This window comes from Parasteatoda tepidariorum, chromosome 4 (assembly GCF_982258835.1).
Source record: "Parasteatoda tepidariorum strain Cologne lab strain chromosome 4, Ptep-v5.0, whole genome shotgun sequence".
NCBI classification, from domain to species: Eukaryota; Metazoa; Arthropoda; class Arachnida; order Araneae; family Theridiidae; genus Parasteatoda; species Parasteatoda tepidariorum.
In genome coordinates, this window is record NC_141758.1 from 122,632,760 (window position 1) to 122,660,177 (window position 27,418).

General features: G+C 32.5%; 1 long non-coding RNA gene across 6 annotated transcripts in view; it reads left to right on the forward strand.

Moving 5' to 3' along the window:
* LOC107442806 (uncharacterized) overlaps positions 1-27,418 on the forward strand; it is a 194,239-nt gene that overhangs the window by 68,314 nt on the left and 98,507 nt on the right. For all 6 annotated transcript variants that reach the window (XR_015433401.1, XR_015433400.1, XR_015433396.1 and 3 more), the window contains 2 exons: positions 3,232-3,283; positions 12,777-12,828. This is a non-coding gene — a long non-coding RNA (uncharacterized LOC107442806). The remainder of the gene's footprint in view (positions 1-3,231; positions 3,284-12,776; positions 12,829-27,418) is intronic.

Consider the following 27,418-nt stretch of genomic DNA (forward strand, 5'->3'; position numbering starts at 1 on the left):
TTAGTCCACGATCCGAAACAAGATTTGTCCTAAACAAATTAGGGCTTAATTGGGTATAATATAGCCTACGTCACAGGTTGTGTTGTTCCTACTAAATTTAACCCATGAACGGCATTTTCTGCGAGCCTAACTTCAAGCCACAAATAAACAAACGAAGTGTTCGATCGTTTAAATAGCTGCTCGCCAGGTTTTATTGCATTATAAAGAAAAGTTATTGAAACTAAATACAACTAAATAAACAACAACATCTGAAACAAATAACAACAACTACTAATAACAATAACTAAATAAACAACAACTAAATTCCATTCGTTTAGCATTGCGTCATATGTTGTTCCTACTAAATCGAAGTAGTTGTGTTTTTTTCATATTATACCCAATTGTGAAATTGGCGGTGACTATGGTTACGAGGTTTAACTATTTCAAGTAGGGGTGTTGGGTCATTATTTAAGATACTAAATTTTACCTCCGAGTATTAGCTCATTACGAGAAAATAATACCCCAGTCTAACCAAACAAAACTTTATAGCCACAAAGATTACCATATTTGATGGCTTTCCATTGATGGATCAACATAATTTTGATGGTAACCATTAATAATTCTATCATGAACCACTATATTTTTTGATGGTTACCATCACAAGTTACCATCATCCCAATGTAGGAATTCGGACCGATGAATGATGGTTCACCGTAAGAACAGCAACTTGTTTTGAAGGTTTGCTCATCATAGTTCCTTGGAAATCAAATGTTGGAACAATTATGAGCAACCATCATCAGGAATAATTTGGACTGATGGACCAACAAGAACATTGTTTTGTTGTCCTGAAAACCAATAAGAATTCCCATTAAATCATCATTGGATTCATAAGAATTCTCTTGACCATCATGGTATTAAAGTAGCCATCATTGTATTAAAGTAGCGTTTTCTATCATGGAATGGTTTGCAGACATACCATGAATGCATATTGGAAAATATTGGATGATGGTGACCATCAAATGTTGTTGAACCATCATCAATCTCTCTGAAACCAACATGAACAGTCAAAATGTTTTGATGGGAACATCAAGACTTTTTGACTTGGGTTGGCCAAAAAAACTTTTGGCTGAATTTTGACCAAAAGCAACAGTTTGAGTTTTGCATCAAATTTTAATCCCGTTGTTGGAAGAGGTTTCCTCGTCGTGTGGACGACTGAGGAAAGTTATATCTAAATAAGTTTTAGTTATCAAAAAACTAGAAAATTTAATTCTGCTTCAAATCTTTATATCAAATTAAAAAAACAATGTTATTCCCTCCCAACAAAAACTTGTTACCCTATTCGGCAAAAAAAGTAGTGCCTAAAACAAGTTATATTAACTAAAATATCGCATTTCAAGAATTTAACTTAAAAATGTCAGTCCTACGAAAGTTTTCTTTAGCCTATTACCAAATTTATAGTCTTAAATCAAAATTTGGCAAATTTTTGTTTTAGGAACCACAGAACTTCACCTGCAAACTTTTTCCCAATGAAGGAAATTCTTAAAGTTTCCCTTATTCACCAAAATAAAATATGGAAAAAAGCAAACGTGGCAAATTTCTAACCAAAAAACTTTTAAGTTTAAATTTCGCTTTTAAATTAGAGCATATTATAGAAATAATTATCCTCCTAAAACCTGTGTCAAAAGCAAATTATGTTTAAAAGTTAGTAACCCGAAAAGTTAATTTTTCTTTCAAGCCTGAGCCTATTGTAAAAAACTGTTATCCAACCCACCAAAATCTATAATTGCTAAAACAAAGTTAACTAATTTTTGATCAAAAAATACAAGTTTCAATCTTGCTAACAAAGTTTAGAAAAACAAATAGCTAGATTAAATTCACGTAAAAAAGTTTTTGTTAACACAGTAGTTCTTAAATAGTTTAAGCTAAAAAATATTTAACTATAATAAAAATAAATCTTATTTTATAATTCTACTTTTATTTAATTACATTTGTATTATATGTCATCATTTTTACTCAAAATTCAATACTATTGTAGAAAATCGTTTCACCATCTAAAGTTTTTGTTAATCAGCCTTCGGTTACCTTAAGGCTGTGGTAATAAACCATTGATATCAAATCTCGATGATATTAAATGTTTCATTCATAGAATTAAGGTGAAGAGAATATAAAAGGTTAAATTCTCTTCAAACAACTTATTCAAAATATTAGTATTACTTTAACAAACGAATAAGCATTATTAACAAACTTAAACATTATGAGGTCGCTATGCGACCAAGCTAACTAGTAAAAAGTATTGTTTTTCTATGTAAGGACCTCCCCTAGCCATTCGTCTGAAGAGGTGGCGGTGACTATGGTTACGAGGTTTAACTATTTCAAGTAGGGGTGTTTGGTCATTATTTAAGATAGGTTTTGCCTCGGGTCGATGAGAGAAAGGGAACCAGGGAGGAAAGGAGGTGCACTGTTTCTTGTTTCCAAAGTAGCAGACGACTGTGGCGAGGGGAGTTCTTTCTATAGTCAAACTATAGGTGCTTGTTCTTCACCTGACGGAGAATGTTTATCATAGAGTTGCCTTTCCCTCAAAACCGATGACTCAGGGGATAGAGCGTTCGCCTTCCAATTCGGCGAACCGGGTTCGAATCCCAGTCGATACGAATTCCGCATCTGGCTTGTACCGACCACAGTGCTGACGTGAAATATCCTCAGTGGTAGACAGATAATGGGTTAGTCTCCTTACCGTCAGTCTAACCGTGGGAGGTTCTCGTAGTTTTCTTCTCCATGTAACGCAAATGCGGGTTAGTTCCAACAGAAAGTCCTCCCCGAAGGCAAATTTCTCCCAATACTCGATCCAGGAGTTTCCTTGACTTCGGGATTGGATTCAAAATAACATGGCTACGGAGTTAAACATTAGTTGTCCTTAAACCCATAAAATTGGGTGGGCTGTTCAAGGACAATTATAAAATAAAATTAATTTAAAAAAAAACTTAACTCGCCAAGCTGGCGGAAGTAAAACTACTGATGAGAGAAACTGGTGACAGTTACAGATTAAAACTGATGAGAGTGGCGAGCACTGCAAAGGAATAAAATAATAAATTAAGAAACAAAATATTTTTTTGGTTAAGTTCTTAAAAGCAGATAAGAATGCGGTTTTTAAATTATAAATGGAATTGTGACATACCATGCATTTTTTAGTGTACGATTTAGACTGCTTTTTTTTGAAGTATGGTTCTACTATAGCACTTATTTTTGTTATAGGAAAGAGTTATGATGTCGATTGAGCAGTATAACGTAGTGGAACAAAATATAGGTAAGAATATAATTCTCATGTTTTATTTATTTTGATACCTTTACGTGTTTTGACCAAAAATTAAAATTTTTCAATATTTTTTTCTCCAAAACTACAGCACAAATGGATAACTACTGCAGCTATTAATTCCGATTTACAATGTACAAAAAAGTAATAAATGGACCACTCTGAATAATTTTTGATCTAATGATTGGATCTTCAAGCTCTTGGTCTTAATCTGAATGATTCGAGGGGGTCATTTCAAACATGCAATTTGTTCAAACATTAATTCATTCATTTTAAATTACGAGATCAGACACAAAAACGTACTTTCTTTGAACAAGCATATCGTCTGATTTGAAAAGGAGGTAGCCGCAATCTGAGAAATAAGGTCTCAGGGTTGAAGAGTGGTCCTGATTTTGTAACTTTCAATGTTAATTTTACTTTTTGCGTATTTATCATAACTTAAGAACGTTTTAAGCAAACACGATTATAACCTTCGTTTTTCCAGAAATAATATTTCAACCAAAGTAAATCCTTTAGTAAATATTTGTTATTTTATTTAGTAATAGTAAAAAAAGAATTGAATTCAAAGGTATACTATTTTTGCAGCATTTTAAAGAATAAAAATAACTGAGCGAAATTGACCGAATAGTTCCTGACAAATCAATTTTTAAATATAAGACTTTTTCAAACAATGCGACTGTTTCAAAATTCAATTTCTTAGGAATTATTTGACCGATTTTCTATTTCACCATTTAAAATTGCATTACTTAAAATGATACGAAAAATGTATATACATTACAGTTCTAAAAGTTTTCGTCATGTCTCTCAATCGTACCTATAATTTTCATATTTTAAAATACTCGTTGTAGTGTGAAAAATAATTTGTTAGTTAATAATTTATTATTATTTGATATTTAGCAATAAATATATTTCATTTGTGTCCATTTCCGGAGTAAAACTACTGGTCAGAATAGAGCACAGCAGTGTTTCACTGGCTATACCTTTTTTGGAAGAAGCACAGTTCTTCCAAATCTTTTTTTTTTTTTGTCTTCCTAAATTGCAGGAGTAAACGGTATTTCACACTATACAGTCTTAGTTATCCCACAGAGTGGTAGCAATTTAGTTTCAAGGAAGGCAGGTTTCACGCGATCCACAGTTCGTCTACCAGGAGTTGGCACATGGATCCGCCTTCATCACGTGGTATCCGACGTTACTATTTCGCTATTTTTGGGAGAAGGATGTGAACAATCCTAAACAAGGTTGTTATTGGGCGATCGTATGACAAAAATATTTATTTCTCAATTTTTATGTGCATTTTTCTAACATTAAATATTTCATAAATTTGAATAATGTGTCCTTTTTGAGACTTTTGCGGCAATATATTTAATTAGCTAGAGTAACGAAAGGTATAATAGCAGATGATAAAGCGAAGTAAGTGACTGAAAAAGAATTCCCTGTTTGCGCATTAAGGGTTGTTTCAATTTCAAGCGCGGAGACGTTTCTCCTCTTATTTCCTGCTCTGAAATGAACTCCGAGGAGGTGGAGTCAAGTGCCAACTCCTGGTGAACGAAGTAGAGATTGTTGACCTCGAATACTCAACATCAAAAGGAACCTGCAAAGGCATTCCTATCATTCCTGATGAAAACGTGACTTTAAAGGCTGGATGCGCTCACTTTTTAAAATGGCAGGAAGCTGGAGATGTTCTGATGGTAGAGAAATGTTTCTGTGAATAATAGCAAGTTGGATTTTGGACGAGTCCACAAATGGAGTAGAATCAAAAAATTCAACTGGGATGCAAAGTGTTGTTCCGCAGACGAGCTTTGAAGATGGTGACTGTAGATCTTCCATTTATACAGCTCAGAAGCCCAAGAGAATAGCCGGTAAGAAGGTTGACCAATGGTCCTGTGGGCATAACTGTAACTATGTTTATTAAGCATCAATTCACTGTAAGACATATTAACTCGATTGAATCTTGAGGTACTTTTGATAGATGAAGGTTGACATAGTCGATTTCTGCTTTCCCCATATTTGTGACCTGCTGACGTGCTATGAACAAGCTTACTTCGATGTATGGTATGCATTAAAAAGTTGACTTTCTATTTGTGACTGAGTCATCGTCCTCCTCGCGCTGTTCTCAGTTTCTTTTACACACAACGTGATCCTGCAAACTCTAGACTGTTAATAGCAACACAGGAGAGACCACATACACTACCATGAACTTAATACAACTCTCACCATAAATGCTCAAAATCCGGTAAACTTAACACAGTCCTAGTAGTATTCATTCATCGAATTGTATCCCTGATTAAAGTCTAGTAGCGGAGTAGTATGGCTTAACTATCCTTATTATCAAACATCAATTGATTAGTATATAAGACCTGCTAACTCGATCCAATCTTGAGGTACCTTTTGATAAATATAGGTTGGCATTGTCGATTTCTACTCTCCCCACAGTCTGTATTGTAGGCCTTGAGGGCAGCTGTCGAGGGTCGGTGCCATTGTTCTATCATTCCATTACTTTGAGGATGGTAAGGTGAGGATCAACTCTTTTGATGCCCACGAGATGTGCTAGAGTTTTGAAGAGTCTACTCTCGAACTGGTGACCCTGGTTGATCGTTATCACTGAAGGTGACCTAAGCCGGACAGTCCCGCAGTGGACTGATCGTAAAGATACGTTTCCCAGTAGAACTCAAGCATCACTCGCTGCGATCAGTAAGTAGGGTGGGTGACCTGCCTGCGTAGGGACCGAGGCTGTGCTGTATCGGTCCTCGTTAAACTGTTCAACCGTTAAGTGCTCTAGTTCGAGAGCTGGTCGTCGGGCTGCCAAAGCAGGAGAGCCATCAAATTTGTGATGGCATGTCTTCGGATCACCCTCAGAGAAGTTTTCGAGACCGTCGCCAATAGCTCATTGTGTAGCTCTAGTGTGAGAGGTAAATGAAGTACCAAAGCGAGCAATACAGGTTTTTAAGAAAGCCTCAGCTACAGTCTCTTCTATAATCGGAACCACCCATCTAGTAAGTCTGTCGATCATCATTAAGCAGTATGAAAAGCCTTTAGATGGTGGCAATGGGCCAACGATATCAAAGATGAAAGAGGTCAAAGCGGTTGGACTTTATTGGAAAAGAAAAGATAGGGGATATAGTATGCCTTATGATTTTTGACATGGCATGCAGTATCTAGACCGCATATTGCAATCTCTATTTAAGTTAGGCTAAATAAATCCATTACCAATCAATTTATTAATTGCTTTTGTACCGGGGTGTGATAAGTAATGAATAGTATCAAATATTTGTGTACGCCATTGTTTTGGAATAAAAGGTCTAAAATATTTAGTAGAAATGTCGCAGTATATAAAAAAGTGTTTGTATCAGCCATATTTACATTTTTCAAATCTAAATCTTGGGAAATATTGATTGAACGATTTAATTCTTTATTATTTTCCTGAGCTTCTGCAATTTTGCTATAATCTACAGGATTCGGTATTGTTTATAGAAGATATTTTTGATAACGCATCTCCTGTTATATTATCAGAACCATTTGGGTATCCTATATCTGTTGTAAACCGAGATAAAAAAAAATCTAACTGACGAGCTTGCCGGGGGTGAACATTTATCTAACTTTTGCTTAAATGCATAGGTGAGTGGTTTGTTTTCTGTGAACAAAACAAAATTTCGAGCATTTAACTGAATTGTTTGATTACAACTCCCTGTCGTAAGCGCTATAGCTTTTTTCAGTTTCGTATAAATTATTGCGAAAAAAATGCTAACAGTTGAAGAAATTAGTTTCCTGTTGCAAAATCCGAGGCAACCACGCGTAATTCTAAATTTGCTTCGAGGTTAGAATGTGTAAGCAGCATAGAGTTTGCTAAAAGGGTTTTTCAATTTTGAAATTAGACTGTTCTGACCAGTCAATCATATGATTATCATTACGCTCTTTGAGCCTTACAAAAAATCATTTAAATAAATTTGGTTATGAGCTGCACGAAGTAGAAAACAAAAAATTTAGAAATCTGAAATATCTTCATAATTCCTTAATTATTTTTGACTGTGGGCAATTTAAGATAGTGTCTACTTTATCAGGTTGTGGTTTATTGCTATCCTTAGTTATTAATTATCCAAAAAATGAAATTTCTGACACTCCAAACAGACAGTTTGATACGTTCACTATTAAACAACATTCGTTTAATTTTGAAAAACGGCTGGGACACACATTTTGTGCTGCCAAGGTGCTTTTTAAAAAGTGCTTAAGCTTGCTTATTTTCGATTTTCATTTTTTAAAAGTTTTAAAGGTGTTATTTCTCATTGGGAGTTTTTAAAAAGTGCTTAATTTTCCCTTTTCGAAAATGAGATTTTTTTTTCTTTAACGTGTCGATTTTCGCCACGTATTTTTCACTTTGTTCTATCCAACGTTTTCACAATTCATTCAACCACAATCTATTTCGGCCTACCGTCAGTCCATAGCGTATGAAAGCGCCAATCATTAGCGCCTGCTAATGAGGTGACCCGGGTTCGATCCCAGCAACAACTGGTTGATTCGAATTCCGTACTCGGCTTGCATCGACCATAGCGCTGACGTAAAATATCCTCAGTGGTAGACGAATTATAGATTCCCCTCGCCATCATTCTAAGCAGGGCAGGTTTTCGTGGTTTTCTTCTCCATGTAACGCAAATGCGGGTTAGTTCCATTAAAAAGTCCTCCACGAAGGCAAAATTTCTCCCAATACTTGATCCAGTAGTTCCCTTGTCTTCTGCATTGGGTTCAAAATGACAATGCTCCGGAGTTGAACATGAGTAGTCGTCAACCAAAAAAATTGGGTCGGCTGTTCAACGACGGCTATGAAATAAAAAATATGTGTCACTTGAAATTAATTTTATTTGAAAAGTATCAGTTTCGGTAGTTATGCCAAACAAAGAAACGTGACATCATTTTAGGTCAATCAACAGCCCGAGTGCTCTGAAAATAATTGGAATAGGTGACACGTAGCAATTAAAATTTTGTATCTTCTTAATGCTGAATTAATGTTCAATGACTGAGTTCCGCAGGTCAACATTTTTGAATTATTAGCTTTAAATAATTGTAATGGATCAAGTTACAAATTTCTAATCATTTTCGAGACGGGCGAGCAGCTCACGTCCAGACCTGAATCCACTAAAAAATTTTAATTCGTCTTTTTATCAAATACAAATAAGCGACACGAACATCATTCGGCATTTAGATCACTTGTCGCCGTCCCAGCGACAGCCGTTTTTTGCTCTCCTGGCTATTGTTGTAAGAACACGATGAACAATATTTCCTAACTTTTTGACAAAATTTCGAATGATAAAAAATGAATTTAGACGTTTTTTTTCCTCTTTTCCCTAGAGCTGGATCTATCTCTAAGAAAATTATTATATCTTGTTCGAGATCGATTGCGCAATCTCTCTCTAGAAAATCTTTCAAATTGCTGGCTAAGTGCTGTTATTTGCTGACGAAGTGTAATTACATCGATACCTGGTGTTACCTGGTATCGTTATCATCGATACGAAGTGTTGATATACCAGCTTCGATGTTGAAAAATCTTTTCGTGGATTTGCAGAGAGTGCGGGATTTGAACTCGTGGATTTATTTATTACACAAACGTTTAGTAAGGGATCCGTTCTAAATTTGGCTATTTTATCAGCTAGTTGAGCTAAATTTTCAAGTGGTGCTAAGCTAACGGAAAGATTTGTTGGCAAACTTTGTAGCCGTCAGGTTTTCAAAAAATGTTCATTTAAAGATGTACAGTGCACGCAAAAAAGACCACCCTGAATAACTTTTGATCTAATGATCGGATTTTCACGTTCTAGGACTCAATCTTCATGGTTCGATGAGGTGACCTCAAAAATGGTATTCAGTAAGTGCAGACGATATTTTTAGTTACGAAATCAGATACAAAAACGTACTTTCAATGAATAAACATACCTTGTTAATGACGGATTCAGATTTCTGACGCCCTAAATATCGACGCTATTTTTGTCATATGGTTCCAATAATTTGGTCAGGAGAGCGCTCCAAAGTTTGAACCCCTTAATGGTCCTTTTACTTTTAGCGTATTTCGCTATATCTCGAAAACTTTTTAAGCTAACTGAAATATTCTTTGAATACAATAATGAAATTCGTTTCCGTAGATATAGTGAAATCCGCAACAAGTAAAATTAACATTAATTGGTCCATACTTTGGAGTGTTCTGATGACCAAACTATGGACCTGCTATATTTTGGGGATCAGAAATCCGAATCAGTCTGAAAAAAGGTTTGTTTATTCAAGGAAAGTACGTATTTATGTCCGATTTCGTAACTTAAAATATCGTCTGCACTTCTTAATTAGCATGTTAGAGGTCACCCCTCGAACGATCAAGATTAAGTCCTAGAATGTGAAGATCAATTATTACATAATTATTAAAATCAATTGTTACATTATTATCAAAATTATTCAGTGTTGTCCGTTTTTTATTTGTCGTCCCCTAACTGCAATGCGGAAAGAAGTTTGCGAATTCGTTTATTTTCAGAGTCTGTAAATTGCGCAATACGACTTCCTTTAAGAGTATTATATTTATTAGCTGCTGGAAGATGAAACAAAATATCTGAAACTGTCGATTAAGTTTCTGGGTCAATATCTGCTATAATATTGCTATAGTTCGTTTGGTCGTTAGTAATTCCTGATAAATTCAAATTACTTAACAAACCAAAATTTGATATTATTCTTCCATGTTTAGTGGTAGTTTAAAAAGTATACGTGCATATAGAGATTCAGTAAGATTCTGCTCAATTTTTAATTTTAAGCAAATTAAACTGAATTCATGTACTAACGTAATTTTGACATGTATTCTAAGTTTAGAATTAAATTTATATTAAAATTTATACTAATAACGAAAAACCTAATTTATAAGGGGAACAAATTGCATAATTAAACCAAACGAATGACCATAATAACCAATTTGAAACGTCACTCGCGTAGTAAACAATGCAAAAATTCAAGTAATATAATCTAATAATTTTTCCAAGAAGGTTTCTTTCAGCGTGCTGCGATGAACGCGGTCACCACTGGAGAGAATATAAAAGGATAAATTTTCTCAGAACAATTTATTCAAAATATTAGTATAACTTTATCAAAGGAATAAACATTTTTAACAAACATTTTGCCGCCGTTATGCGACGAAGGTAAGACTTCCCTTAGACTGAGGATGTTTATCACAGGGTTATCTTTTCTTCAAAATCTTTATTAATGTGCCGCTATGGCTCTGGGGATAGAACGTTCGCACTCCAGTAAGGTGAACCGAGTTCGAATCCAAGTCACGGCTGGGCAATATGAATTCCGGCTTGCACAGGGCTTATGGATCATGGGTTAGAGTCCCCTTGCCGTCAGGCTAACAGTAGAACGTGGTCTTCCTCTCCATGTAACGTAAATGTTGATTAGTTCCGTTGAAAAGTACAAATTTCTCCAGGAGCTCCCTTATCTTCTGGATTAGGTTCGAAATTAGAGGGCTACGGAGTTGAACATTAGTTGTCGTAATCCCAAAATTGGGTCGGTTGTTCAACGATGGTTATAAAATAAAATAAAACTTTTTCTCGCCAAGCTTGCGGGAGTGAAAAATATTAGTGAGAAACTGGTTAAAACTGGCGAGAGTGGCGAGTACATCAAAGGAATATGTAAATAAATTAAGAAACAATATTTTCTTCTGAGCTTAAAAGTAGCTAATGTAACTTTTAAATTATAAATTTTCATTATTCATATCATATGTAATTTTCATAAAGTACTCAATGCAGTGTATAAAATAATTTGATGTTTAATTAGCACTAAATATATTTCTTCGGCAATAAATATATTTCTTCAGCAATAAATATCTATCTATATTATATAAAACGCTAATACGTACGTATGTATCAATAAAACCGATGATATTTCTTTTCTCGCGCTGGCAACAGTTTTCATTTTTAATTGATTGGATTCGGCGCGCAAGAGCACGTAGTGAGCATATCATATGTCTAATCGGGTGAATTCTCACCGAATTATCTTCATCGAAGCCGATGCTTTACATCCGGCGTTCAGTACTATTTCATATTGTTTTACAACACATGGTTTTAGCCCTCTGGTGGGAAAAGCTTTAAAACAAAGCTTACAAAAGTTACTTTTCTCAACAACTGAAATTTAGAATAGTGTGATTAAGAAAAAAATGTGAACTGTTTGCAATTTCAAATTAATATTGAAATTTACAGGTTTAGAATTTTCTACAGTTAAAGTTTTCGGAACTTCAGTGTTCAAAAAAGTATACTAAAGCTAGACGTTAAGAACGTATGCAGTGCGCGAGCAAAGCGAGAATCGGATTGCGAAGCAATCCGAAATGATCTGCGAAAGCAGTTCTGGGGGTTGGCGAGCGCCAGCGAGCAGGGGGCGAAGCCTCCTAGTATTTCATTATTTTATGCGCATTTAATTTTATCTATATTTATTCAAATAAAAGTAATTTTAAAATTTATTAAATGTGTAGTTATCCACTTGTAAATAAGGAATAAAGACTTGTTCTACCAAGAAGAGTTTGTATTTAAAAATGTTTTCTCTTCTAAATTAATTTACTTTTCATTCGTCAAGTTGGTTCTCTGTCTTTGCCATTCATTATTGCTTTGAGTTTGATTTTTAAAAAAATAACTGATTACACTTATTTATTCAATAATTAGTTTGCAGTGAATAAATAATAAACTTTTTTATTATTAGTAATATTAAGAATTTTAGTTGCAGTACTAAATAATATTAAACATTATTTTTACATTTAGTCAGACCTGTGTGTGTGATCTAACAATTTTAAAAAATGAAAAATTATAATTGGAATAAAAATAAGTCCTATGCCATGCTGAAATGCCTCAATGTTTCGCTTTGGACTGCTAAGACCCTAAGTACGTCCCTGATTGTCGTAATATGTAGAAAATATTGGAGCTTTAAATACCATGTAAAATGGTCTAAAAATTATTTAAACGATATAGATTTACGTAACGCGATGTTAGAAGAGGCAACTGGTACTAACATGACATCAAAATGTCGGAATTAAAACTTAACCATGGCTGAAAAAAACTAGCTGACAAAATAAATTTCAAACAGTAATGGATTTCACGTACACTGATAATAAAAAACGTACATGGTACACTGATAAAAAAAAAAGCGATTACCTAAATATGATATTTTGAGTGTGAAAACCCGGATGGAAGGATATTATCTATAAAAAGGTTATAAAAGCAACAGAAAAACGATGTGGTTTTTCCATTAAATTGTCATTCATTGAGCTTGTAAAGTTATAAATTAAATTCATAGTATGCGCGTTATAATATCTTGGTCAAAGTATTGGAATTTGAAAAACATGAGGAAGTTTGTCTGCAGACGGAACCCAATTTTTTCCAACCCCCATAGAGAGTAGTAGCATATCTTGAATTTTTAATTGTACTTTTTAGACTGCTGTTATTTTTTAACTATGGTTTTAATGAAGCAGCAATTTTTCTTATAGGAAAGAGCTATGATGTTAAATGACCTGTATAACGTAGTACAACAAAATACAGGTAAGATTATAATCTTTACGTCTTTTGTCCAAAAATTTAAATTTTCTAATATCTGTTGCTGTTTCATTTGCTGAATTTTTCTTTTTCAAAACTGCAACACGGACGAAAAACTACTATAAACATGAATTTTGGAGAGAGCCGTAATCTGAGAAATAAGGTTCCAGTAGTTTGGACAGAATTTGGACCCCCTTAATTTTACTTTTTGCGTATTTCATCGTATCTTGAACGTATCTATCAAATTAAAAGATTTTTCACACGAAGCTTCACATGAGATTTATCCAGAAATAATTTCAAGCAAAATAAAAATTTTACCAAATATTTTTATCTTCATTTTAAATAATGCAATTTTAAATAGTGAAATATAAAATTTGAGCGAAATCGACCCAATAGTTTCTGAGAAATCAATTTTTAAATATAAGACTTTTTTTTCAAGCAGTACGACTTAAGCATTTTTAAAAATACGACTTTTTTAAAACTCAATTTCTTAGGAACTATTCGACCGATTTCCCCACATTTTCAATTTCACCATTTGAAATTGCATTATTTAAAATGATGCAAAAATTCTATACCTTACAATTCAAAATTTCTTCAACCATTTTTAAATAAAATAATTATTAAAAATTTTTGCATTGAATTATCTATGGATAAACAAATTTTATTATTTTGTGCAGAATCTTTTTTATTTTCGTTGGAAGTTCTTGAGATATAGTGGAATGCGCAAAGAGGTAATATTGAGAACGAGCAACCTGCATACGTAGGGTAATCGAGTAATGTTGATTATTTTAACTAGTCTATAACTGAAAACTTTCAAAAATCAACTGATCATGTTCAAAATTAATCAGGATTTATTAAAATCATGACTCAAAATTAGCTTAAATCGAAAATAACTTCACGTGACTCAAAAAGAGGCAAGATTAGGCCGTCAGAATCCACTTAATTCGTAAGCGGATTATGCCAAACCGAAACTTGTCTTACGGTAAAGTGATGCTGTTTACAGAGGTGTCTTATTCTATGCCTGTTTTTGACAAAACTGTGTTACATTTGTGATATATTGCAAACACAGAAGAATATTTGGTTTGAGAATTAATATTTTTTATTCAAAAATTACAATTTTGTTTTGTCATTTTGCGCTATAAGTAAACTGGTTAATACGTATACATACATAAGAACTTTTTTGAAATTCTTTCACGTCAAAGTTTGATCCTAAATGGTAAGTAGGAAATGGAAATATTTAAGATTTAGAATTTTAAGTAGGGCCAGGATAGACTGGTTGTTAGGACGTTGGGCAAGTGTTCAAGTGGTCGTGAGTTCCAGCACCGCAAGCAGAAGTAATGGTGACTAATGCACGTTAAATCTGTTCGGGTCACAAAGTCTTCTATGTTCCCAAAACAAATCATACCTCTGGAAGTGCTGAATTGGAGATTGATCGTTCTCTGGTTCAGGTCAAAATTACGACCTATGGATGAATAAATGCGTCCACCCTGTAATTGGGGTGTGATGTATGTGTGTGATTGAATTTGTATGTTTGGCCGTAAATGGCGTCACTGAAGCACAAGAAACACACCTCTGCCTAAAATTCGCTTAGTTTCACCAAGCAAGCCTGTTGGTATTAGCCAGTAGCATTAGAAACAACTACAACAGAATTTCATGTTTTTTTTACTGGCGATGCAAATAATACTTAAAACTTTATTTATTTTTGCTTATCTTTTTTTTTATCCCTTCTTCCTGAAAAACTACAAAAAATAAATACTTATACATTTATACATATATGAATTTTCTTGTGTATAATATTGAGTTTATTCAGGGCAATAAACTAAACACGAATGTTGTAGTTTTAAATTTTTTACTATTATTAGCTAAAATATGTTAGCAAAATGTATTTTGCAAAATAAAATTCGCGCAAAGTTTTTTTTAAAAATAAATATAAAAATACAATAGCAATTTTTTATCTGTGTTTATATCATAGATAGTTTAAAGAATTTAAAGTGCGACGTAAAAAAAGTACTACGTCTTGTGGAATTAAAATAAAGAATAATTTTTAAATTTTCCTTTTTTAAAATTTAAATATTGTTAAAATTGCAAATTTTGTTTTAAAATTTGCTAAATTATTCACAAAGAATATATTATTGAAATTGCTTTTGTAAAATTTCTAAAATTATGTAAAGATTTTTTCCTGTTGAAGAATTTTTTATGCTTACATGATTGTTACTGATATTGTTTAAATGGAATTTAAGCAACTATACCTTTAGTGTAAATCAATTCCAATAACTTAAAATAAATTGACATTTGACAAAAAAATTGACTTTTAATAGAAAATATTTCATTTACCAACCAATATTCGAAATGCACCGTAAAATTGGGTATTAGTATATCACACTCGTTTCAAAAATGTTTTACCAATTTACTTTAATACCAAAATAAATTGAATGAAGTAAAAGTATCGAAACAAATAATTTAATACAAATTTTAAAAAATGCTTTTAAAAAAACCCACAAGCAATACTTCTTTATGGTTATTTTTTTATACATATTCTACAAAATTAGTAATTTATTTTTATAACCGTCATTGTAAAGTTGACCCAATTTTGGGTTTACGACTACTAATATTCAACTCCGTAGCCTTGTAATATTGAACCCAATCCAGAAGACAAGGGAACTCCTTGATCTAGTATTGGAAAGACCTCTTGATGAAAGACCTCTTGATGAAACTAACCCGCATTTGCGTTACATGGAGCGGAAAACCACGGAAGCCCTTCAAGATCCCTTGTACCCATTATCCGTCTACCACTAAGGATATTTTTACGTCAGCACTGCTGTCGGTGCAAGCCGGGTGTGGAATTCAACCAGCCACTTCATTTGAGGGTGAACGCTCTATCCCCTGAACCACCTATCCCCTGCAGCATTTAATATTCACAGTTTTTTACATAAAAAGAAACCATCCTGGATCGAGTATTGGGAGAAATTTTCCTTCGTGGAGGACTTCGTAACTATATTGTTGTTGTCGTAGCCATTAAGGCAGTGGGGGAGCGACTGTTCTTGTTTTCCAGTTTCATCATCTGTGGCCACGAATTCGACTTCTGCCACACCCGTTTATAGAGCGGACCTATTCATGCATCCATTCATTCATCCACATACAGAAATTTTGACCTGAACCATAGAACGATCAATATCCAATCCAGTACCCTAGAGGCATAATTTGTTAAAGGAACTGGAAGGACTTTGTGATACGACATATTTAACGTGCACTGGTCATCACATAACTATACAAATTCGTTGTTATACTAATCAATTAAAAATAAAAAAAATTGAATATATATTCTGAATTAATAAATAAATTTTTTAATACTTAGTAATATTTATGCATAGAAAAAGTAGAATCTTTTTTTTTTTTAGAATAATATCGGAAGTATTATGATTATAAAAAAACTATAATAATAAACCACTTTGTTCATATTTTTAACGTTATTATGAGTCACATCTGAGCTGATTTCTTACACAATTTTGATTCATTTAATGCAGTGTTAGAAGTTTAAAAAACTTTATTTAGATGGAGATTTCTCAGAAAGCGCCCAAGAAATGATAAATGATTAGTTAACTAAAAAATAAATTGACTAGCGCTGAAAAAGAAAGACAAAATTTTTTCTACTTTCACTTTTAAAACTCTTGTTTTGTTCCAAAACGTTTAGATTAAGGGAAATTTCGGGGATGTAATAGCTTACTTTGGATGTTTCTGCATTTTACATTAATGGTTTACCATAGTAGGAATAGTGTGATTTGGCTCAGATTTATCTAGTAATAAAAAAGCCATGTATTTATATATAAAAAATGTGTTTTGTATTGCTCCCACTATTTAACTAGGGATTCTGAAATTTAATCAAAATTCATTCAAGCAGGAAAATTTAGAAATAATGATTTGTTCAAAAACATTTAGACTAATAGGAATTTCGGGAGTTTTCTTAATGAGTATATTTCTAAAAGAATATTACCTATTAACTTCAGAAAATAATATTTTAATTGGATTCTTAAATACTTATGTCTCTTTGTGTGACTCTGTCTTAAAAATTAATAGGAGAAATCTATTTTACGCTTTTATAAATATATATATACGTAAGTTATTTTTCTTATTAATTTATTTTAAAATAATTAATGAATTTTGAGTTTTAAAGTATACAAATCATTTTACAAATTTACTTTATTTTAAAGTAATTTCAAATGAAAAAAAAAATGGAATAAAATCGGTCGAATAGTTTCTGCAAAATCCAATCTTTAAAAATGCTTCGTTGAAATTTTTAAAATTTTGTATTTAACCATTTAAAATTAAATACTTCAAAATTATGTATAAATCAGTATACCTTGAAATTAAGACATTTTTAAACTGCTATTAAACAATATAATAAAAAAATAATTAAAATTATTCTTTACATGTAATTATTTTCGGATAAATGAGTTTTATATTTATGTGCAAAAATGTGCAATATGCAATAAATATTTTTTAATATCACTATGACGTATATTTTTCACTAATTTTATTTTTTTGCTACTATCAAGGATTCTTAAGAACCCCAAAAATTAATTGTAATTCAATTGGAGTGAACAATTTCTGTTGGGAAATTTTTAAACTATTAAAGTTTTTTTAAACATAAAATGGTTATAGACAAATGAAATTTTTTGAAAATGTATAATTATTACTTTTTAGATTTATTATTATGATGGATTAAAGTTGCAAGTCAGTGAATAAAAAATTTAAAAAAAAAAACAATTTTCATAAGAAAACAAGCGTTTAGCAAATGGTTTATTCATTGATTTGGTGAATAGTGTCTATACGCACCATTTTATTTCTTAAATAAAATATAATTAAGACATCCTAATAAATGTAGTGTAAGCATTCGACAGATTCCCTTAATTTTTAAACAGAAGACTTTTTCAAGCAATACGCATTTTTAAAAACATTCTCAGGAACTATTCGACTGATTTCCTTAAATTTTGTATTTCGCCATTTTAAATTGCATTTTTTATAACGATGCTAAAAATGTAAACCTTACAATTCATTCATTACATTTTATTCAAAAATTACAATTTTATGTCATTTTGCATTGTAAACTGGTTTATACATATGAAACATCTATACTATCTATAAGAACTTTTTTGAAATTTTTTTCACATAAAGGTTTGGTCCCTAAGAGGAAATAGAAATATATAAGATTTAGAATTTTAAGTAGGGCCTGGATAGCCTGGTAAATAATGCTTTGGTTCCATGTCCAAGAGGTCGTGAGTTCTATCACCGCCGGTCGAAGTAAATGATGAGTGGTGCACATTAATTCTGTCGGGTCACAAAGTCTTCTATGTTCGCAAAACAAATCATACCTCTGGGGTATTGAATTAGAGATTGATTGTTCTCGGGTTCAGGTTAAAATTACGATCTGTGAATGAATAAGTGGATATATGAATGTGTCCGCCCTGTTAATAGGCTGTGACGTGTGTGTCATTGAATTCACATTTTTGGTCAGAGATGGCGTCACTGAAGCACTTCTTCCATACATAAGCTTAGTTACACTAAGCAGGCTTGCTGATATTGGCAAGTGGCATTAGAATCATATAGCAGCCATTATTTATCATATAGTATTATTAATAATGTAGCCATTATTTATGATTATTTATCACAGAGCAGGCATTTCAATTTCGTTTTTATACATAGCTATTATTTTTGTTATTGTCGTAGCCATTAAGGCACTGGGGGTGTGATAATTCTTGTTTTCCAGTTTCGTCATCTATTGCCAAGAATTCGACAACTGCCACACCCATACATCACACCCACTTATAGAGCGAACCCATTCATACATCCTTCCATTCAATCATTCATCCGTAATTTTGACCTGAACCAAAAAACGATCAATCTCCAATCCAGTACCTCAGAGGCATAATTTGTTATCGGACCATGAAGGACTTTGTCACCCAACAGATTTAGCGTGCACTAGTCACCACATAACTATACTAATTCATTGTTACACTAATTATTTAAAAGTAAATTTATTTAACGAAAAAAAAGTTTATATTCTGATTTAATAAATGAAATTTTAATACTTAGTAATTTTAATGCTTACAAAAGTGGAATTCGTATCTTTTTATTACAGAATAATATCGGAAGTTTTATAATTATAAAAATAATAATAATAATAAAGCACTTTGTTCATATATTTTTCGTTATTATAGGTCGTATCTGAGCCGATTTGTGTCGGAGTTTTGATTAATTTAATCCAGTGTTAGAACTTTTAAGTCCATTATTTAAATAAAGCTGTACTCAGAAAGCGCCCCAAAAAACATAAGTGATTGGTTAGCTAAAATATAAAGTGACTAGTGCTGAGAAGAAAGATATAAATTATTCTATTTTCGCTTTTAAGAGGTATTTTGGAATTCATATTTGCCCTGAAAAAAATTTACTTATCTTAACCCCTTGTCCGAATCCAATTCGAGCAGTTACTACACGTAGTTTGTGATGCCAGACTTCGGGCAGGAAAAAAATTAACGTTTCGATTTTGCGAAGCCCGAGCTGAGTTCGTTTCTACTTTAGGATAACATAATTCACTATTTTCCCATTAGTGGTCGCAATTTTTTACCGATTACGACTTCAGTCGAGAGAGGGAAATGTGGGTGGAGGTTTTGGGATATACCATACTGTAAAATATTTTTAAAATTAAGGTATTGAAAATCATATTGTTGTGTTTTTATATTATACTAACTGACCCGGCAAACGTTGTTTTGCCATAGGAATTATTTCAAGAGTATGAAAATATATCTTATTTATTGTAAGTGTGTGCGTATGTGGTATATGAGTGGAAGAGGCATGAGGGACCGCTGTGAACGATGACGGAATGTGAAAATAACAAAACACCAAATAATATTTTTTTAAATTTATGTTAACTTTTTCTTACAAATAATATATGCAACGAATTCCGAAAATATTAGTCAACAATATTAATCTCTTAGTGCAATGGAGTACAGCATTTTTTGTCATTCCATCTTTAGCTAACACAAATAAACTGAATGGTTTGCCCACTCGAGAGCATGCCACGTATGAAAAACATGGTGTGCTCAAATCTAAGACACAAACAGACGTTGCTTGGCCTTGTCATTGCAAATGCCAATCTAATGGGGAACTGAATGCGTTTAAATTGAACTGGCACATCTGTGGGTACAATAGGGATTCTTGGAAGTAATATACTTTCACCCCGGAATTTGTCATTTAAAATAATGACTTCGATAACGTTGTTCATTAATTTTTTAACGACTAATCGCATGTCGTTGCTAAGCCGTGGTGGGTTCAAATTACGAAGCAAAATAACCCAACTTTGAGTACTATATTATGCGGTGGTATTCCTGGTAAATCCAATGAGTTTAAAAACTCTTTTGGAAAATTTGCAGCTCCAATGGGATTGCAAACTGCATCAACAGATTTATCTGCCACCAAGTTACCTGGCAATAACTGTTGTATCTTCAGACTCAATTCGTTGACGTCCACATTTTTTGCTGCTAAAATCGCCCTTTCTGCCAGCCACTCAAGATAAATGTATTGTGTGTGTACATCGGGAAATATTAGGTTAATTAGAGCATCTTGTGAATCAATGATTGTGCAGAAATCGTCCGGTAATTTTATGCATCCAGTCTCATCCTTAGTAACTTTTCCATCACCGATATCTAACAATTGTTTTGAGAATGTTTCAGCAGATGGATCTTGAAGAATTTGGACGCGTATATTTACTTTTAGTTGAACTTTTTCAACATTACGCCACAGTAGAGATGATTTCACGCGAGCATTGATCTGATCATCGCACGTTTAACGCGGAAAGACGGGGGGGGGGGGGTCTGAAATCACCCGAAAGGAATAACAGAGCGCCGCCAAATAATTTGTCATTGGTTTTTTATATCTTTCAATGTCCTGTTCAACACCTCAAGCGAATGTTTGTGTGCCATAGTGCATTCATCCCAGATGATAATTTTTCAGTGTTTCCACACTGTGGCCATAGACGATTGCTTTTTTATGTTGCACACTGCATCTGGGTTGTTTTGAATACTTAGTGGCAACTTAAATACTGAATGAGCTGTTCTGCCTCCATCCAATGAAGTTGCCACAATGCCAGATGATGCAACGGCCAACGCGATGCCATTACTTGATCGTATTTCAGCGAGAATTAGCGAAATAATAAATGTTTTGCCAGTTCCACCTGGTGCATCCAAAAAAAATTCACCTTGTCCTGCCGAAACTGCGAGCATAATGCGGTCATAAATGTTCCTTTGTTCCTCATTCATTAGTGGAACATTGCGAGTAACAATCGCTGCTATTTCTATCGTATTGTATTGAAGTTCGCGATTCATGTCAGTGTTTAATATATCAGATGCACTTCGATTTGGCGGAGGCACACCGAAATGACTGAGTGGCAAGTTGGCAATAATAATGCAAAGATCCTCAATAGCAATCAGTGCTTCATTGTACATAGCATCGCTGAATGCTATCGTTAGAACGTTGCAACGTGTGCGATGTTGCTACCGTATATCATCTGTCGTCGAATTTTTGTGATTATCCCATAACGTTTCTATATGGGCAGGGAAGCATGTAGTTAATACTATAGCAAATAATAGACGAATTTGCTTTGCAGTACAGTTCAATGCTGCTTCAGCAAGCATACATTCCCACTGGTTGTCGTCTTCCAGCAAGCAGAGTGCAAAGCATGCATCTTTATATGTTGGATGCTGATGTCCATCGACTTTACGTATATCTTAAAATGACAATGAGCCGGTGACATTAACCAACAACAGTCGAAAATAAAAACACTCAGTCTGCCTTGGATTGACTGTAAATACTCTCTCCAAGGAGTTTGATTTAAATAAACAGGGACATGCATCAACCGGTGTGTCTTGCTTGCGGGGTGTCCATTTCTTTTGTTTGAGCCCATGTGAAATAGTGTGGTACTTCTGAGTAGAGTAATGTCCGTGCAAAGGCACCAAAAGCATCCGTACGATTACCCAATTCAAAAAATTTGGCGAGTGTAGTTTTTGGTGGATTTATAGCTCGGTCAATCACTGTCTCGTTTGTGAAATCTACGCTCTGACCGTTTTCAAGATGGACAGCTAAATGAATAACGGTTGGATCTCGTTCATGAATTGGGAAACCAAAGATACGCCAAACAGCTTCATTGGAGCTGATGTACCGGCCTATTTGGTACAGCGTTATTTCGTCGTTGTTATTCACTGGAAGAGCAGTCACATTGGTATTTTCAACTCGAAATACTGCTATATCACTGCCCTTATTCACATACTTACAAATATATTTGATACTCTTCTTTTAAGGGCGAGCATGAGTATTAGAGTTTAATATGACTTGTTGCAACGTGCGTGAATATTGTTTTTGATTTGTTTCTATGTCTAGTTTCGATCCGAATACGATTAAATAAAGATATATTTAAAATATACGTTAAATCTGTCCAAAAAATGAAAGAAAATTAGTCATAAACCTATTCTCAGACCTATTGAATATACATATAAAATTTCATCAAAATCGGTCAAGCCGTTTCGGAGGAGTTTAAACACTAAAACTGTGACAAGAGATTTTTATATATATAGATTTAGATTCAAAATTTTGTTTCATTTGTTTTAATTGATTTGTTTAATTGTTTTAACTGAATAAGACTAGTGCTAACGTCTAATTGGACGTCTAGTAGTAACGAAGAATATATATATTTACATATAAGTTATTTTTATTAGTAATTTATTTAAAAATAATTAAATTCTAAGTTGTGAAGTGCACAAATCATGTTATTTTAAAGTAATTTAAAATGGAAAAAAAATCGTGAAATCCGCGAAACAGCTTTTGAGAAATCCAATTTTTAAAAATGTTTAGTTGAATTTTATTTCGCGATAATTTCTCAACCGATTGCATTTAAATTTTGTATTTCACCATTTCAAATTTACTTTAAAATATGTAAAAATTTGCATACCCCTGCATTTCAAATATTTTTAAACTGCTATTAATTAATGTAATAAAAAATAATTAAATTTATTCTTTATGTGTATCTATTTTCGGATAAAGCAGTTTTATATTTATGTGCAATATGTTTAAAATATTTTCGAGATTTAATGAGTTATGCTAAGAAGTGAATTTATATTTATGAGTCTTAAATTTTGATCGCTCCCCCGCGAAATTATTAGGAGCAGAGTACGACTACACCATATTTTGGACGTCAAAAATTCAAATTTGTTTAAAAAAATACCTCTGCTCTACTTAAAAATACTACGTTAGGTATGAAAGTATACGTTTTCGCACCTGATTTTGTAATTTAAAATATCGGGTTCTCTATATAATCAGCTTATATAAAGGTAGGCTTTCGAACTATTAAGATTGAATCTTTGAAGGCGAATAACCGATCATTAAATCAAGAGTTATTAAAGGAGTTCATTTTTTTGTGCACTGCTCACAGTATAGAGGTGCCTGTGATAACCCAGTCAGAATTATGAACGCCTCTGTAGTACTAAAGAAAAAGGTTTTAATTCATATTAAAAACCTTTCATTAATATGAATCTGATCTATATGAATCCTTTGATTAATATGAATCTGATTAATATATATCCCACGATCAATACGAATCCCTTGATTAATATGAATCCCTTCATTAATATTACAACAAATCTAGATATTTTAGTTTCAATATCTTATGAAATTATTACCGATTCAAAAACAACGGTATTTTTATATTTATCATAAATTATTTATTTTTCGTGTATATCTTTAAGTGGAAATTTAATATTATATTTGATGGGGACCTATTTTATTGGTAAAAAAGTTTTAAGTACTAAGGCCAGTTCATTCCAAAGTCTAACGCAGTCCTTCTTATTTGCCTTAATTCGCTTTTCAATTTTTTTTTATCACTTTTAATCGTTTTAATTTTGTTTTTACTCTTATCTAAAATTTCGTGTGGTCTACTTTCAGATTTACTTTATTTTAACCCATTTTCGGCCAAAGTTGAGCAGACGCACCATTTCAATAAATATTTTTTTATTAACATTGTGACGTATATTTTTCACTAATTTTATTTTTCTGCAATTGCCAAGGGTTCTTAGGACACACAAAAATTAACAGTAATTCAATTGGAGTAAACACTTTCTGCTGAGAAAATTTTTTATGCTATTGAAGTTTTCGTTTAACTTAAAACGTTAAATGACAAATGAAATTTTTTGAAAATGTATAATTATTCCATTTGAGATTTATCATTATGCTTTTATGATGGATTAAAGTTGCAAATAGAATTTCTATGCTTGGCCTAAAATAAAGGAATAGAATGTGGTGTTTGTGGTAGGATAAGAAGAAATGTTTCATTCAATTACAAGAAATCTTCATTTGTTAAATAATCACACAAGTAAACTCTTAATGCATACTTTTCCATTTATTTCAAAAACAAATTGTCACAATTGGGGAAGCATAATTCTTTTTTGGCAATGTATTTTTTCTATTGCTGCTTAAAAACTCTTCATAAATTTATATTATTTACTGAACGTTGAAATTATAAATGTTTCAGTTTTTTTAAATTTGAAAGTATTGCCCAAACGGGGTGATGTAGTTACTTTACATACATTGTAATGGTATACCGGGCAAATGTATGCCAGGCAATGGCACTTGATCTTTAAAAATAAACATCATTGAAGGATATCTTGAGCAAATGTTTGTCCAAACCATTTAAAGAAATTTATTTTTAATTGTTTTAAGTAGAGGGGCGCAACATACGACCTGTACAGTCGTAGGTATTGCCTGTGGCAGCAATCTAAACATAATTTTAAAAAATAAATAAAAAAAGTTCGGAAATTTTAAATTGCTCATTCAGGCTGGGATAGCCTGGTTGGTGGGGCACTGGGCCCATGTCAAAGAGTTCTTGGGTTCGATCCCAGTCGGCCGAAGACTCCCCATGTAGTAAATGGTTATTGATGCACGTTAAATCTGTCGAATCACAAAATCCTTCATGTTCCCTTTACAAATCATACTTCATCCTTTACAAATCTGGGGGTATTGATCCAAGAGTTTCCTTGTATTCTGGATTGGTTCGAAATTACGAGGCTATGGAGTTGAAGATTAGTAGTCGTAAACCCCAAAAACTGGGTCGGATGTTCTACGACGGATTAAAAATAAAATGAAATTGCGCAATCAAGTTTTTAATGTATTAAACCTCAACCAATGTAGTTTCTCAATGGTTAATGCAACGGATTCACGCATAGTTTTGTAAATCCCAACATTTTGATTCGACATTATTATTGACGCTCTTCGTGTGTGGTGATTTCGTCGAAATGACTTTTAGATAATTATTGCTACCCATTTTCACGTAGTTTCTGAAATCGCAATTTTTTTTTCAGGAAATCGAAATACGACTATGTTCTAACGTCTTGAAAGTTATGAGACGCTTTATTTGTGCAAACTTCATCGTAAATCTAAATGACTTTTGATCATTCTTTCGGCAGTTATTACTTCGCATTTCATCGTGGTTTTTAAAATCGCGATATTTTTAGAACATTATTATGAACTGCGAGTAATGATTCGCTCATTGAGCTAACCATTTTTTGAAGTGATTTATTTTTGACGATTTTATCGCAAATCAAATAATTTATGAATCGTTATTTCGGCAATTATAACTGCGATACATTTCAACAAGGTTTCGAAAGTTCTAATATTTTTTATGCGAATCCCGTGTATACATTACTTTTTGACGCTAGTTATACCGATTTCATCGTAAATATAAATAGATTTTAATAGTTTTTTCGGTAGTTATAGCTATTAAAATCCCTTTATATTTACGATGGGACCCTGCGCTTTTCCCCACGGTTCAAAAAGTCCTGATATCTTTATTACTATATTTTCACGGCATGCGAGTTTTGAGTCGCGCATTAAATTAATCACGTGTCAGTGTCGATCTCAACGCAAATATAAGTATTTTTTTGAACGTTTATTTTTTGGCAGTCACAATTTAAAAGTCACACATTGTAATTCGTGTTCACGCAATCTAAAAATCGCATTTCGTATTAACATTAACGAGATTTAAAAATCATCTATCGCGATTCGTATTCATGAGATTTAAAATCGCAAATCGTGATTCATATTTTGGCATTTAAAAATCATACGTTATTACTCTTCGCGCAATTTAAAAATCATACACCGCGATTTATATTCACGTGATTTAAAAACCACATATCGCTATTCATATTCACACGTTTCAAAAATTATACATTGTGAGTCTTCTCGCAATTTCAAAATTACATATCTCGATTAGTATTCTCGCAATTTGAAAATCTGGAAAGGAAGATTCCTCATATGGGACAAATCCCCAAACTAATTAAGTTATGTGCCCTAAATTTAATACTAAACCACAACAGCTTCTGTATAAATTAATGTTCCAGGTTAAGGAGCAGTCTTTAAACAAAATCATTAAATTTTCATTTAATAACCCGAAAAAGTTATCACATGATCAAGTAGATCAAACTATCACAATGTTTTAAAATTTTGCAAATTGTGGAATATGCCAATAAGAAAATTTTTTAACCATTTTACATCATTTATAATTATATGCTGAGAAATTATTTGTATATCATTAAATTTTAACTGTAAAAAATGTAATCAATTTAAGTATCATAAAGCAATGTAAATTTTAATTTATTGCTAGTACATGTGGATTAATTGCTAATAGTGTTATGTTTAAAAAGTATGGGTCATAAAGTATTGTAAGTATCTTATAATTTTTTTTATTTATTAAGGAAATAGTTCCTTCAAAATTAATGTTTTCTTTCTTTTCCTTTCTCAGCCCTTTGCCCCTTTCTCAGCCAAAAATAAATCTTTCAAAGTTTAAGTATATTCCTTAATAAATGTTGAATCTTATTTAAGCTGCAAGGGTTTTAATTTTAATCATTTTTAACCCTATGAACTTTCTTTAAATCAAAGTATTTAATTTTCATTAATGTTAATAACTGGAATATTTATTTTCTTTAATTCAATTCACTGAACAAATTTTTTATGTTAAAATTTATTATTAAATGGACTTTAGTATTATATAATGTGATTAAAACAAAGATGAATTTTCCCATTGTTTTTAATTATTTTAATTAATCTGAATTTTTTTCCTGATAAATTGATTCTGATTGTATTTTATTTTCTAAGTTATCAGTTTTGAAGTTTTTTATTTTAAACGTTTAAAAATATTTAATTTTATGCCAACGTATTACAAGGTTAACTCATAAGATTAATTTAGTGCCTTGAACAATGTTTATATAGTAATCACTACTTACAATTACTAAACATGTTTATATAAGTACTTTGGCTTGCGGCCCTTCACTCAAAAAGGTTGTGCACCCCTACTAATATAATTTGAAGATGCTCATTTGTTATAAAATAAATTGAGTGAGGATGTATTTTCGGCTAATTATTTATCAAACTTTTTTCATGCATTAGTTTAAAGTAATCTAAACGTTCCATCTTTGAATTATAACTAAGATTTTCAAGATTAAAAATTTCGCTCGCTTCAAACGACATATTACAGTAGGGAACCGATTATCCGGAACGATCGGGA